The sequence below is a fragment of the Dromiciops gliroides genome, chromosome 6 (assembly GCF_019393635.1).
Source record: "Dromiciops gliroides isolate mDroGli1 chromosome 6, mDroGli1.pri, whole genome shotgun sequence".
Taxonomy (NCBI): Eukaryota; Metazoa; Chordata; class Mammalia; order Microbiotheria; family Microbiotheriidae; genus Dromiciops; species Dromiciops gliroides.
In genome coordinates this window covers 168,279,959-168,294,746 of record NC_057866.1, presented here as the reverse complement: position 1 = coordinate 168,294,746, position 14,788 = coordinate 168,279,959, and the positions used below count along the sequence as shown (strand labels likewise).

At 41.2% G+C, this 14,788-nt stretch overlaps 1 protein-coding gene across 1 annotated transcript in view; it reads right to left on the bottom strand.

Annotated features, from left to right (window-relative positions):
- TRIM2 (tripartite motif containing 2) overlaps positions 1-14,204 on the bottom strand; it is a 208,958-nt gene extending 194,754 nt beyond the window's left edge. Inside the window, exon 1 of the mRNA XM_043969497.1 lies at positions 14,002-14,204. The gene's annotated coding sequence lies outside the window, so the exon portion shown is untranslated. The remainder of the gene's footprint in view (positions 1-14,001) is intronic.
- Positions 14,205-14,788: the final 584 nt, after the last annotated feature.

Here is a 14,788-nt window from a genome sequence, read left to right as displayed (position 1 = left end):
TGGGGGTCTCTGGGTGAAAGCGAAACCCATTAGAATGTTAGAATTGTGGTTGCCCTGATAGTAAGACAACCCCAAATTCTTTTCCTTTCTGAAGGGAATCCAAAGCACAGAGAAGTATTGGTTATCTGGAGGATGTGGGGCTCCAGGGGAAAGTGCATGGAGATGCAGTAAAATTTAATCAATTGTTTATGGGCTACTTTGAATCCTTTTTTATTGTTGTTGTTGTTTTCTGTCTTTTCTGTGGGATGGAATAAAAATGATCTAGCCTATAAATGATATAGGCAAATAGGTGGATAGAGTAGTACAGTGGATAGAGTATTTGACTTGGAGTCAGGAAGACCTGAGTTCAAATCCTACCACAAACATATACTAACTCTGACTCTCACCGAGTTACAACTCTTTTAGCCTCAGTTTCCTGATCTGTTAAATGGGAATGATAATAACAACTACTTCACAGAGTTATTGTTACAAACTTAAAAGTGTTATAAAAATGCTAGCTATTATTTTTGAATGGTTGCAGAAAATAAAGAGCTGCCTCAGTTTCTTCATTTGTAAAATAGGGGCAATAATAGCTTCTACATCACAGGATCGTTGTGAGGATCAAAGGAGATAATATATGTAAAATACTTGGCCAACTTTAAAGTGCTATATAAATCCTAGCTATTATTTTTTTATTCTGGGCTACTTTACTTGGGGCAATCTGAGTAGCCTATGATTAATGCCATGTTGCTTTTCTTTTTTTCAATAAACCTTTGTTTGGAGGCTTTTGCTGTTCTGATTGGCAAACTCTGTGAACAATGGATTGCTTCAGCGAACGACTCCACCAGAGCTTGGCAGAAACTATGGTTATGATTGTTTTGATCTGTTTGGCTAGAGGTTAAAACTGAAAATAGTTTAACAATATGAGAATAGATGGCATGGGGGGGGGAGGGGAGAATCTCATTGCTCCCATTTGCAGTATACCATTGATGCCAAGCCCAGAGACACTCACTGCTAGTTGCTCAGTGAATTAATACAGCCTAAATTTATGAGCAATAGAATTTTGCATTAGAGAAATGCGATGGGGGTATATTTCCTGAGATATAGAAGGCCCTCATTGTTAGGCAGTCTTTTTATAGGACGTTGGGATTTCCACAGACATGCATGAAGGATCTGTGATGTCATCATCATAAAGAACTCCCTCTACTAATACCCAGACACTTAGACTTCATAGATAAATGTGGGGGACTCTAAGAATCAGATAGGACAATTAACTTGTCGACCACCCAGTAAGAGTCCGATGTGGGATTTGAACTCCTCCCTCTGCCAATATGAATTGGACTTTGTTGAATAAGGTATAGAATCATAGATTTAGAATTGTAAAGAACTTGGGGGACCACATTTTAGAAGTCCAAGGGGGTCGCCTGAGGCTGAGAGGTAAATGGGTTCGTCTGGGGTCACAGAGCTCCTGTTAGAGCCAGAATCTGACCCAAAGCTACACGTGCTATCTGGTAGGACATGCCACCTCTAATTCTAGCAACCGACATTAAATGAGGCCAAATGGATGACAGAATTACTTGTACACCATAATGTACATCATTAATATTGTCCATATACTGGGGAACGCTTTGTTACCCTGTCAAGGTGGTGTAGGGAGTGCAATGAGCACCAGATTTGCAGTGTGATCACAGACAAGGAAAGTCTCTTCTCTCTGACCCTTAGTTTCCTTATCTGGAAAACGATGACGTGTGTGTGTGTGTGTGTGTGTGTGCGCGTGCGCGCACGTGCGTATGCAAGCGTGAACAAAGGAATCTCTAGGGCGAACAGAGTTCTGGGGTTTGGAGCTAAGAAGACCTGGTTTCAAATCTTGCTTGTGACACTTATTAGCTGTATGACTAGGCACATGTCACTTAAACTCTCTGACCTCCACTTTTCTCATCCCTTAAATGAAGGTAACAGTGCCTGTAACACCTAGCTGACTAGGTTGATGTGGGACTCAAAAGAGGCGATTGATGTAAAATGCTTTGCAAACTTTAAAGTGCAGTGTCAGATTCTTTTGTTACTATTTTTATTTCTTGCTCTAAATCTTGTGATCTTGGCCACTTTAAGCATTCATTCCTACAGTGAATTAATTCCCTTTTGATAGCTTTGGCACATGGCATCACATTCCAGTATTAAAAGCACCTGCAGGCTACATTTCAAAACGCAACCTGGAATCCTGGAAGAAAGTGCTAAACATGAGACATAGCAAAGCTTTGGGATAGAGGATGTTGGGGCCTGGGTGATAAGGGAGAAAATAAAGATTCTGGCTTAACTAGCTATTCATTCATATTGCCCAAGAGGGTCCCCCTCTCATTCTTTCCTCCTTGGCCTTTTTGGCTTAAAAGGAATTGAAAAGCTGTGCTTTCAAAGAATCCTAGCATCAGAGGCTAAATTTGAACTCAGGTCTTCCTGATTCCAGGGCCAGCACTCTATCTGCCACGTCACCTAGCTGGCCTCACTTTCTACAGAGGACGCAATTCACAAGATATGAAAATAATTTTTTCTTTTCCTAGGAAACCTGCTCACTTTGGGTTCCAGTCCAGGATTGCTCCCTACTCCGCCTGCCAATCATGCCCTGCCCCCCCCCCCCCAAGCTGGCCTGCTTTTCAGCCCATTTCATTGTGCTACCTACCACCCACACCTGGTTCTGGCTATGTACAAAAGGACACGGCCTTATAACCCAATGGTTAACTCAGAAAAGCCCTAGAAGGAACAAGTGAGCGGGCTGGCTCTTTCCTGACCACTGTGCCCTCTGTCTTCTCTGTTCACCTTCAGAAGTCCTCCCCTGAAGCCTCACATCCTTTGCCTGAAATCTGGGCCCACCTTTTCACACAAGCCAGGCAAGTGAGGCTGACATTAGCACACCATGGTGGCTGGTAGGGATATGACAGACAAGTTGACTTGAGTTAACCCTAGGAGAGAGTCCTTCTTTTCAGGAATCTCCAAAGATAATCTTCATTGACCTAATGTAAAATGGGAAGAATCTGGTATTCTGGGCCCTCGAGGCAGATATCTGAGCACATTTAACATCTACTCTAGGTATTTGGCAGAAAGAAAATTTAAAATGTAAGCAGGAGGGGCAGCTAGGTGGTGCAGTGGATAGAGCACCGGTCCTGGATTCAGGAGGACCTGAGTTCAAATCCGACCTCAGACACTTAACACTTACTAGCTGTGTGACCCTGGGCAAGTCACTTAACCCCAATTGCCCCACAAAACCAAAACAAAACAAAAAACAAACAAAAAAAATGTAAGTAGGGGCAACAAAGGGGCTAAAGTTATGTAGGACCCAGGGCCTGAAAAGAAGATCCAGAAGTACTAAATGCAAGTAATAGAAGCAGGAAATTTGCAGCCATGAGCCCTAAAGTCTTGAAGTATGACCAGATACTCGGTGAATAAGATTCAGAAAGCTGATGTTCAATTTCAGGACCACGCCACATGCTGGGCTGGTACACCCCCATGAGATTCCATGGCTCTTGCCAGGATTAATTTACAGCTGAGACCAGAGACACGAGCTAGAAATCAATGGTATGTGATTCATGATAAAGGAATCCAACCATGTTTTTCCATGCCAAGAGTTGGAATCCTGAAACTGAGCTCTACTGGGATAAAGATGGCATCAGGGTGGTCAAACCTGGCCTTAGAATCACCATCTGCCCCTTTTTAACAAGGTCTCAATCTGCTTCTGCTCCTCTGAGAAACACAATTCTGTCCATCAATATTTGGATCAAATAAGAAAAGCTGGTTAACTGCTTGCAATGACCTTCACGGAGCCTGCTAAAATCCTGGTCCCTTTGAAAAAGTTTGGGAATGTTTTCCTTCTCCACCTAAACAAAGATCTGTGGGTAGTTGGCACTTTTTCTTTTGACTTCTATAAGCTGCCAAGGAGGGGGCAGCAGAATAGACATGGGCAAAGAAGATTTTTCTCCGGGCAACCAGCTTCCATCTGCTACTGGCTTGCTGCCAGGGAAGCCTGGCACCAGCCACAACTCAACCCAGGCCTTCCTGTGCCCGTTTGGCCCTTATGTTCAGAACCTATGGTCACTGAAACTGAGGCACCAGGAAAGAAGGCTGGTTGACAGCCACACCTCAATGAACAAATGAATGAATATTCTGGGAACAAAAAATTAACCAAGTCAATCTGAGCAGAGGTATTCAGGAGTTCAGGTTTTCTCAGAGATGGTTTGTTAAGAGTAGATGCTAAGGTTGAAGACTTCAGTAGCACTGTTCTGGATATTATCATGTGGAGGATTAGACTAGGTGTGGTAGGAACATCTATCTTGAAATCATGGAAACTAAGTTAATTTTTCCTTTACAGGTATTGAAATTGTTCTTGAGGCAATTGGCTCAGGGGACTAACACTTTGGCCATTGACTGGTGGCCTGAGTACAAAAGCAGCCCAGGAAGATTTAGGAGTTCCTCCCTCAGACTTCTGACCACCAGACCATCATGGCCAATAGAGGCAAGGGAAGCTACTCCCAACAAATCAATATTGTATCCTTGCTGAGAATCCATTCTATGCTATGGCCAAGTAAACGTCCTTCCATTAACTGTTAGACAATTTATGAGCATCTCGTTGCATTCCAACTCTGAATCTGAGGTACCAGGCCATCCTGAATTAATCAATCAACATTTGTTAAATACCTACTATGTTACAGGTACTGTGCTAAGCACTGGGGATACACAAAGAGGCGAAAGGCAGTTCCTGCCCTCAAAGAGCTTACAATCTAATGGACCAGGCCCTGACTATACTGTGAGGAATGAAACCTGTTTGAGAGGAAGACTACCAAAGTCTTGGGGTGAGCAAAGTCTGCTGATGTGGGGGCAAGAAATTTGCATGTCACTTGGTAGGGAATTATTCTGAAAGACACAAGAGGTACCATCTCCATCCATCTCTGACAGGATCCTGTCAGAGGTGAGTAGTAGTGCCCTGTTGAGGTTCAGAGAGGAGGAAATACATATCCTGAAATATATGACTAAACTTCCTATATATTCCCCACCTCTAATAAATAATTTTTTTGTCAATGAAGCCTTATGTCAGACTCTATTGCCTTTGTTAATAGAGATAGTATATTTTATCACTCATAGGCTTCCTGGGGCAAGATTGTAGGAATCAATTATTTGTACACAGTCTCTTAATTGTAAATACCTTACTAAACCATAGGAGAATATGATGTAGAGCTAGAAGGAAACTAAGAGGTCCCTTAGTCCAAGTACCTTATTTAAAAAAAAAAAAGAAACTTAAATTTAGTGTGGTTAAGTAGAGTTGACCACTTAGTGGCAGAAATGTTAAATAATAATACTAATAGCATTTATGTAGTGCTTTAAGGTTTTCAAAGTACTTTATGAATATTATTTCCTTTCATCCTCACAACAACCATGGAGGGTAAGTGCTATGATTATCCCAATTTTTCAGATGAGGAAATTGAGGCAGACAGAGGTTAAGTGATTTGTCCAGGGTCACATAGCTAATAAGTGTCTGAGGCCAAATTTGAACTCATGTCTTCTTCATCATAGGTTTAATGGTGCCATCTAGCTCCCAGAGAAGGGCTTCAAACCTAGATCTTCAGACTCTAAATCTAGCACTTATTCTGTTTCATGCCTCATTAATTTATAAGCTCAATGAAATCAGGAATTGTGTCTTTTTTCAATTTTTTATCCCCAGTGCATAGCAAAGGTCCTTGTGTTTTGGAGATGCTTAACAAATGTTCATCGAATTGAATCTGATCCAGTGACACTGACCTCTTGGCTATTCCATGAACAAGACAATCTATCTTTCAGCTCTGGACATTCTCTCTGGCTGTCCTCCTGTGCTGGAATGCTCTCCCTCCTCCACTCTGACTACTCACTTCTTGGGCTTTAAGTTTTATTAAGGTTTTAGGGAGGTTTAGTTGTATGCCCAATTTATTGCACTGCTTTTTCTACCTTTTATTGACATAATCATTTAGAAATATTGCTTTCCCCCAAATACTCCTTCGGCTACATACCCCAAGTTTTGGTGTGCTGTTTCATTGTTGTCATCATCTTTAATGAAATTATTGTTTTATTCCCCTATGATTTGTTCTGTGACCCACTCATTCTTCTTTTTTTTTTTTTAGTGAGGCAATTGGGGTTAAGTGACTTGCTAGGGTCACACAGCTAGTAAGTGTGTTAAGTGTCTGAGGCCGGATTTGAACTCAGGTACTCCTGATTCCAGGACCGGTGCTGACCCACTCATTCTTTAGGATTGGATTCTTTGGTTTCCAATTAATTTTAGTCTATGTTTCAGAGACCCTTATTGAACATAATTTTTATTGCATTAGGGTCTGAAGGGGATGTATTTAATATTTCTTTTTTTTTTTTTGTATTTGTTTGTGAGGTTTTTTATTTTCTAATACATGGTCAATTTTTATGAAGGTACCATGTATAGCTGAGAAAAAGGTATATTCTTTTCTATTCCCATTCAATATTCACCAGAAGTCTATCATGTCTAACTTTTTGAAAATTCTATTCATCTTCTAATTAATTTCTTTCTTGCTTATTTTATGTTTAAATTTATCTAGTTCTGAGAGGAGAAGTTGAAGTTCCCCACTTGTATAGTTTGATTGTTTCCTCCTTAACTCATTTAAATTTTCACTCAATAATTTGGATGCTATGCCATATCAGTTTAGTATTGATATTACTCTGTTGTCTCTAGTACCTTTTGTTAAAATATAATTTCCTTGATTATCTCTTTTAATTAGGTCTATTTTGGGGGCAGCTAGGTGGCGCAATGGATAGAGCACAGGCCCTGGAGTCAGGAGTAACTGAGTTCAAATCCGACCTCAGACACTTCACACTTACTAGCTGTGTGACCCTGGGCAAGTCACTTAACCCCAATTGCCTCACATAAAAAAAAAAAAGTCTATTTTTCTTTTGCTTTGTCTGAGATCATGATTTCTACCTGTACTTTTTTTTTTACTTTAGCTGAAGGATAAAATTTCTGCTTTAGCTGAAGCATAATAGATTCTGCTTTAGCCCTCTATTTTTACTATGTGTCCTTTTGTTTCAAGTGTGTCTCTTATAAACAATATAATGTAGAATTTTGGTTTCTAATTCATTCTATCTGCTTCCATTTTTTTTTTGCCAGAGCAATGAGGGTTAAGTGACATTCCCAGGGTCACACAGGTGGTAAGTGTCAAATGTCTGAGGCCAGATTTGAACTCAGGTCCTCTTGAATCCAGGGTCGGTGCTTTATCTATTATGCCACTTAGCTGCCCCATCTGCTTCCATTTTATGGGTGAATTCATCCCATTCCCATTCACAGTTATGATTGCTAACTGCGTATTTCCCTCCATCCTATTTCTTCTGCTTATCCCTTTCTTTTTAAAATCCTGTTCCCCCTGGAAAATCTGTTTTGCTTCTGACCACTGCCTCCCTTGATCTGCCCTCCCTCATTTCACTTCATTCTTTTCTCTTAGCCCTTTCCTCTCCTACTTCCCAGTTAGATAAGATGGATTTCTATATCAGTTATGTGTCTATATTTTTACCTTGAACCATTTCAGATGACAGGTTCAAACATTGACTGTTCCTCCTCATTTCCCCCTCTATTGTAAAAACTCTTCTGTGTGCTCTTTTATGTGAGATAATTCCCCCCCCTTCTTCCTCTCCCTTTGCCCTTCTCCTAATCTATCCCTATTTCTTGTCCTCTCATTCTTTTTTTGAGATTATCCCAACATAATAGATTTATACCCATTACCTCTGACTATGTAGACTCCTTCTAACTGTCCTAATAAGGATAAACTTCTTAGGAGTTATAGATATCGTCTTCTTACATAGGATATAAACAATTTAACTTCAATAACTCCCCTAGGATTTCTCTTCCATGTTTACCTTTTCTCTTAAATCTTTTATTTGAATGTCTAATTTTCAATTCAGGATTGGAAGAAAATATTGATTTCATCAGGAATGCTTGAAAATTCTCCATTTAATTTAATATCCTTTTTTTTTCACTTGAAAGTGAAAGTTTTGCTGGCTAGTTTATTCTTGGTTGTAATCCTAGTTCCTTTGCTCTCCAGAATGTCACTCAAAGTTCTCCACTCCTTTATCATGGTAGTTGTTAAATATTGTGTGGTTCTGACTGGGTCTCCATGGTATTTACATGATTTCTTTTTGGATGCTTGTACTATTTTCTCCTTGACCAGAGAGCTCTGGAATTTGGCTATAATATTCCTGTTTTCATTTTGGGCTCCCTTTCAGGAGGTGACTAATGGATTGTTTTAATTTGTGTTTTGCCCTCTGGTTCTAAGATGTCTGGGCAGTTTTACTTTATAATTTCTTGAAATATGATGTTTAGGCTCTTTTTCTTAATCACAGCTTTCTGGTAGTCCAATAATTCTTAAATTATCTTAATTATCTTATCTTAATCTTTTTTTCCAGGTCAGTTGTTTTTACTCTGAGATAATTTCAGATTTTCTTCTCATTTCTCATTCTTTTGACTTTGTTTTTATTATTTCTTGATGTCTCATGGAGCCATTAGTTTACACTGCCCCAATTCTAATTTTTTTTTTTTTTGCAGGGCAATGAGGGTTAAGTGACTTGCCCAGGGTCACACAGCTAGTTAAGTGTCAAGTGTCTGAGGCTGGATTTGAACTCATGTCCTCCTGAATCCAAGGCCAGTGCTTTATCCACTGCGCCATCTAGCTGCCCCCCAATTCTAATTTTTAAGCAATTATTTTCCTTAATGAGGTTTTGTACCTCTTTTACTAAGCTGTTATTTTTCTTTTCATAGTTTTCTTGCATCACTCCAATTTTTTTCACCAACTTTTCTATTACTTTTTTAATTTAAAAAACAACTTTTTAAAAATTGTTTCCCCAAGCTTTTCTAGGAGATCTTGTTGGGCTTGTTTCCAATCTGCATTTGTTTTCCTTTGAGGCTTTATTTGTGGATGTTTTTAAGTCACTATCTCATTCTGAATTTGGGTCTTGAGCTTCCCTGTCACCATAGTAGGTTTTCTCTGTGTGTGTGTGTGTGTATGTGTGTGTGTGCTCAAGCTTTTTTTGTTGATGTTGTTTCCTGTTTTTCTGGCCTATTTCTTGAATTTGGGCTTTAGGTTAGGGTTGGACTCTGCTCACTTCTGGAGGTGGTGGTGGTGGTGGGGGGTCTATTCTGATTTTCTGACTTTTATGTCCTATTGCTTTTACAACTAGGTCTGGCGGCCTATAAGTTTTTGGTGCTTCCAAGGTGGTGTGATATAGGGAGAGGACTGGTCATTGCCCTCTTGGTCTTCACTCTAGTCCTTACCTAGATAGGGCCCCTGCTCCTTCAAAACCACAGTTGTTTCTCTCTATCCTAGAACTGAAACTCAGAACTGGGTAATGGGTAACAGAGCTGCCAAATTACACTCAATTCTGTGCCCAATGTTAGTACAGGAATGCCCCAGGAATCTCTTTCTGACCAAATGTTCAGTTCCCTTATCATTCCTGTACTCTGGGTGCTCCTGGTGCCCACCCCTGCTATTGTTTCACTGCTGCCACCACCATAGACTCCAAGGCCCACACCTATACCACTTTTGTTGTGCCATGATCTCAGCCAGGCCCCACTATCTTGGCTCCACCCTCAAATCCTTACATTCTAACAGGAGGATGCAACATATACAAAAGTAGGTATGTAATAAATAATATAAAATAATTTGGAGAGAGTATTATAATCAGTAGAGGAATTCAGAGGGGAGAGGGAATAAATATTGAATAAACGTCTACTCTATGCCAGGCACTGTGCTAAATAGTTTACAAATATTATCTCATCTGATTTATAAAAGCCTTGTGTATGTCATGTCCTTTGCTATGCTTTGAAGAAAGCCAGAGATTCTGTATATCCCATCCTTGCTACCATATTCTCCACTGACCAATAAATCTTGTAATTGGACAGTAAGAACATGACAGAATTTCCTATTGCTACCCACTCCAGACAGAACAAAGGTAGTGGAGATTCATGGGCAGGAACATATGTCCCTTTACAAAAAATAAAGAGGCTTCAGAACACTTTCTTTAAAAAAACATCAGTAGTGGGGCAGCTAGGTGGTGCAGTGGATAGAACAATAGCCCTGGATTCAAGAGGACCTGAGTTCAAATCCGCTCTCAGACACTTAACACTTACTAGCTATATGACTCTGGACAAGTCACTTAACCCCAACTGCCTCACACACACACACAAAAAATCAGTAGAAATGTTATTAGAGAAGTCTAAAAAGGTCCATTATTTAATATAGAAGACTAAGACCTCTTGGCAAATTGTAGTTCAGTGATGAGAACCCCCCATTTTTAGGCTCATAGGGATAAGCAAGTTAATATTTCCCCATCAACATCTCCATCATCAAGCATTTATTAAGCACTTCCTTTGTCCCAGTTGTTGTGCCAGGCTCTGGAGATAAAAAGAAGGGCAAAAGCTCTCAAGGAACTCACACTCCAATGGGAGAGACAACATGCAAACAACTTTGTGTGTGTGTGTGTGTATTGTGTATGCCTATACACAACACACACGTACATAGTATATAGATATAGACACATATTTGTAAAATGGAGGTAATCCCCTAGGGTTTTTTTAATGAAAATACCCTCCACCACAATTCTTCCCTGGGGCCACATCAATGTTTATGAAATAGTATGACCATAAATACAATCATATAATGTTTGCATCACTTATGCCTATCTGTTATAGGTTCAGTTTCTTCTGTTTTTGTTTTGTTTTTGTATTTTTGGCAAGGCAATTGGGGTTAAGTGACTTGCCCAGGGTCACACAGCTAGTAAGTGTTAAGTGCCTGAGGCCGGATTTGAACTCAGGTCCTCCTGACTCCAGGGCCGGTGCTCTATCTACTGCACCACCTAGCTGCCACTGGTTCAGTTTCTTCTGGACCACTTTTCAAATTGCTTTTGTTGGAGCCATAAGATCACAGACCTAGAGCTGGAAGGGACCTTGATGGCTCTAGAGTCCAATCTTCTCATTTTGTAGATGAGGAAAGCCCAGAAGGGGCAAGCAAATTATCTGTGGGTCCACAGGTAGTAGATGAAACCCGGCCTTTTGACTCCATATCCCCTCACACCCAATTCAGTGATCATTCCTCATGCCATGCTGCTTCACCTAGAGCTCAGAGTCCTTTCAGATCATCTAGTCCGGGGGTTTTTGACCTAGCGTCCATGGACCACCATGGTTTGTGGATAGAGGGGCTAGTGGGAAGTCTGTGGACTTGGATAGGGAAAATTACATTTTAGTTTCATTAACCTCTATCTGAAATCATGTCCTTCAATTATTATTATTTTCTTAAAAGCTATTATTCTGAGGGTCATAACACATAGAAGGATTAAAAAAAACAACCTTGATTTAGACCCACCCCTTTATTCTACAGCTAGGGGAATTGAAGCCTGATGAGGAGAAGTGACCTGCCCAAGGTCACAGGGAGTAAGTAGCAGAGCTGGCCTTCAAAGCCAGGCTTTTCAGCTCCAAATACATTTATTTGTTCACTACATCATGCTTCCCACTCAAGAATATGAAACATCTTTTCAAGTAACAATACAGTTATAGAGGCAGCTAGGTGGCGCAGTGGATAAAGTACCAGCCCTGGATTCAGGAGTACCTGAGTTCAAATCCAGCCTCAGACGTTTGACACTTACTAGCTGTGTGACCCTGGGCAAGTCACTTAACCCCCATTGCCTCACTAAAAAAAAAAAAAAAGTAATAATACAATTATAATATCAGTTAAGAGACACTTACGTGGTACTACAGCTTTTTCAATAAGGAAACATGAAAAGTAAGGCCTAGCTATAAAATTCACACTTAGGGTGGTTAAGGGGGAGGAAATTACACTCAAAGAGTTTTTTGGGGGTGTCTAGTTTTTTGGGGATAGGAAAAAAAGTAGTCATTTGTTAAGCAATAGTCTCTCAGTTTCAAATGCTCTCTCCAAAGAAAGAAAGAAAGAAAAGACAAAGAAAAAAAGAAAATGTGCTCAATAATTGGACTTACTTCCCAGGAGTTCTGCCCATTGCCCAGAAAACCTGTGATGTGAACCATCCTCTGGCAAGGCAGGATGTCAGAGAAGTAGAGAACAAATGCCAGAAGATGCCTGTTCACCAACATTCTGCTCTTCCACCAGCCAGATTGTACAATCCCGAGCACAAAACAGACCCCCTCCCCTGGCCACCCATCAACATTTATTCTCTTTTTTTCTTCTTCTTTTTTTTTTTTTTTTTTTGCGGGGCAATGGGGGTTAAGTGACTTGCCCAGGGTCACACAGCTAGTAAGTGTCAAGTGTCTGAGGCCGGATTTGAACTCAGGTACTCCGGAATCCAGGGCCGGTGCTCTATCCACTGCGCCACCTAGCTGCCCCAACATTTATTCTCAAAAAAGTTTGTGGCATCCTCAATGACAAGCCTTCGCCTAGGCCCAGACTGCTTTGTGCTTTTGCTGCAGAGCAGACAGACAGACAGGCAGACAGACAGACATCATCCTAATTCAGGGAAGGAACCTTTCGTTGAGGGAAAATCTTCCCTTTGTTCTAGGCTGATACGGCTATTTCTCCTCCTATCAAAGGTCTCCTATCAAATGACTTGGTAGAGTTACACCGTTTACAGAAGACATTCTATCCCAGCAATCGTCTTTTTATTTGTTGTTATGTCTATGGACACTGAGAGAAATCAGACATCTTTTAGCCTGCACAGGGAATTCTCCTCTCCAAGGCGGAGCAGAGTGACAGTCGCCAAGCGCCCATCTTGGAGCCTCCTGACTTGTTTTGTTTTTCGTTTTTTGTTTTTTTTGCTTCATAATGGAGGCAATGCACGCAACCTTAATGATGAAGCATTGAAAGTGGGAGCTAACTGTTGTGGAAAACCCCGGAGTCCACTTACTTTCTCCAGCCTTTATGCTGAGAACCCAACAATAGTGAAGGATGCTGCTGTTCCCGGGCCCGCTGGGGCTTCAATTGTGCCACAGATTCGGTGAAAAGGGAGCCTGAAACCTCAATTAGCCATCAGTAAAAGAGGGCTGGAATACTTACATGGATAGTTGGGGCGTGTGTGATATCTGTGCCCTCCTCCCCCAGCCACTGGTGATTACAAGGCGGAGAGACCTTTCTCTGGCTGCCTCTCAACCAGAGAGAAGGGAAACACTGGCTGTCATCAGAAAGGCCCTCACTGTCTGTGCATCTGACTACATGCTCCCCATGTGCCCCCAACACAGCTGCCAGACTTAATAACCATGTCAGACAGCATGCCCCCTCCCCACTCCAAGAGCAGACGCAGAGATACACACAGATGACAGGATGAAGTCAGCAGCCCACGCACTGATCTGGTGCAGAAACTATAATACCCCTCCTCTCCCCAAAGAATGTCACAGAGTTTGTCTGAAGGCAAAAATCAATTTGAGAATATGCCATCCTGGACTAAAGGGATAGAGGACCACAAGCATTCAGAAATCACCATCTTTTGCCCCTTGCTAAATGCCATGAGTATAAAACTCACTTTTGCCCTGATAATCATTTTCTCAGTCAAAGCAAGAAACAAGAACCTTCAATTCAATTCAGTTCAATATGGGCACTGTGCTAGGTACTGAGAATACAAAGATAAATACATGTGTGAAAGGAAGGAAAGAAGAGAGGGGGAGGAAGAAAGGAAAGAAGGAAGGAAAGGAGGGAGAAGGAAGAGAAGGAAATAGGGAAGAAAGGAAGGAAGGTAGAAGTGAGGAAAGGGAGGGAGGAAGAAAGGAAAAAGGGAAGTAGGAAAGGAAGGAAGAAGAGAAGAAAGGAAGGGAAGAAGAAAAAAGGAGAAATGGAAATAGGGAAGGAAAGGAAGAAGGGAGCAAAGGGAGGGAGGGAAGGAAGAAAAGAAGGGAGAGAAGAGAGGAAGAAGGGGAGGGAAGAGGAGAAGGAATGGAGAGAGAAAGAGAAAAAAGAAACAGACAGAATGAGTCTGAGACCCTCTTTTCCCATTGATGTGTCTTCATGCAAAAGTGATTTTTATAGAATTAAGTCTTACTGTGTGGGGAAGCGCGTTCTTAGTTCCTGGTTAGTCTGGACCATTTCCAAAGCACAGGCGAGAGAAAGAGAGACACCAGAGTTCTTTCAGGTGATTGGAATTTATCTTGACAGAAAGTGCTAAAATGGTGCTAGGGAAGAGGGGAAAGAAAAAAAAAAAGCCCAACTAGATGGGGAGGGAGGTGGGGTATATGTGTGTGAGGGTGGGGGTGTATTTTTAGAGCAATACAGGAGTATTTGATAAAAATGCATGGATGCTGCCAAGATCATGTGACTCTTGTTCCCTCTTGCTTGCCACCACCCAGCCGTGCCTCAGACTCCTCCCTTCAGCCCTCATTGCTATTCACCTCACTCCCATTCCAGGCACCTGTCTCAGCAGGGATTGGTTTCTGTGGAAACTAGAGAAAGCTCTTTTCCCTTTGGAGATGGTTACCATGGCAATGGCAATCCAGTCTCCAGTGTGTACCAGATCAAAGGAGGGTGTCAATTGATGTTTAATTTAAATAGAGACTTTAAAGAGCCTCTCCCCTACCAAGGGGGAAGAAGTGAGCAGGAATGACAGGGAAAATTCAATTTGAGACTCAGTAAAGCAACCCTGCCCACATTATTCTGGGGGGTGGGGAAGGATGACAGCTTGAGAACCATAGATCAATCGATCCTTGATTATTAGTGTTAATGAAGAAGATAATTTTAAAAACATTTTGTTTGGGAACCAACGATACCCTTTTGGCAGCAACTTTGCTTTTCTACATTTTGTGTGAGATGATTAACAAAGTTAGTTTGCAATG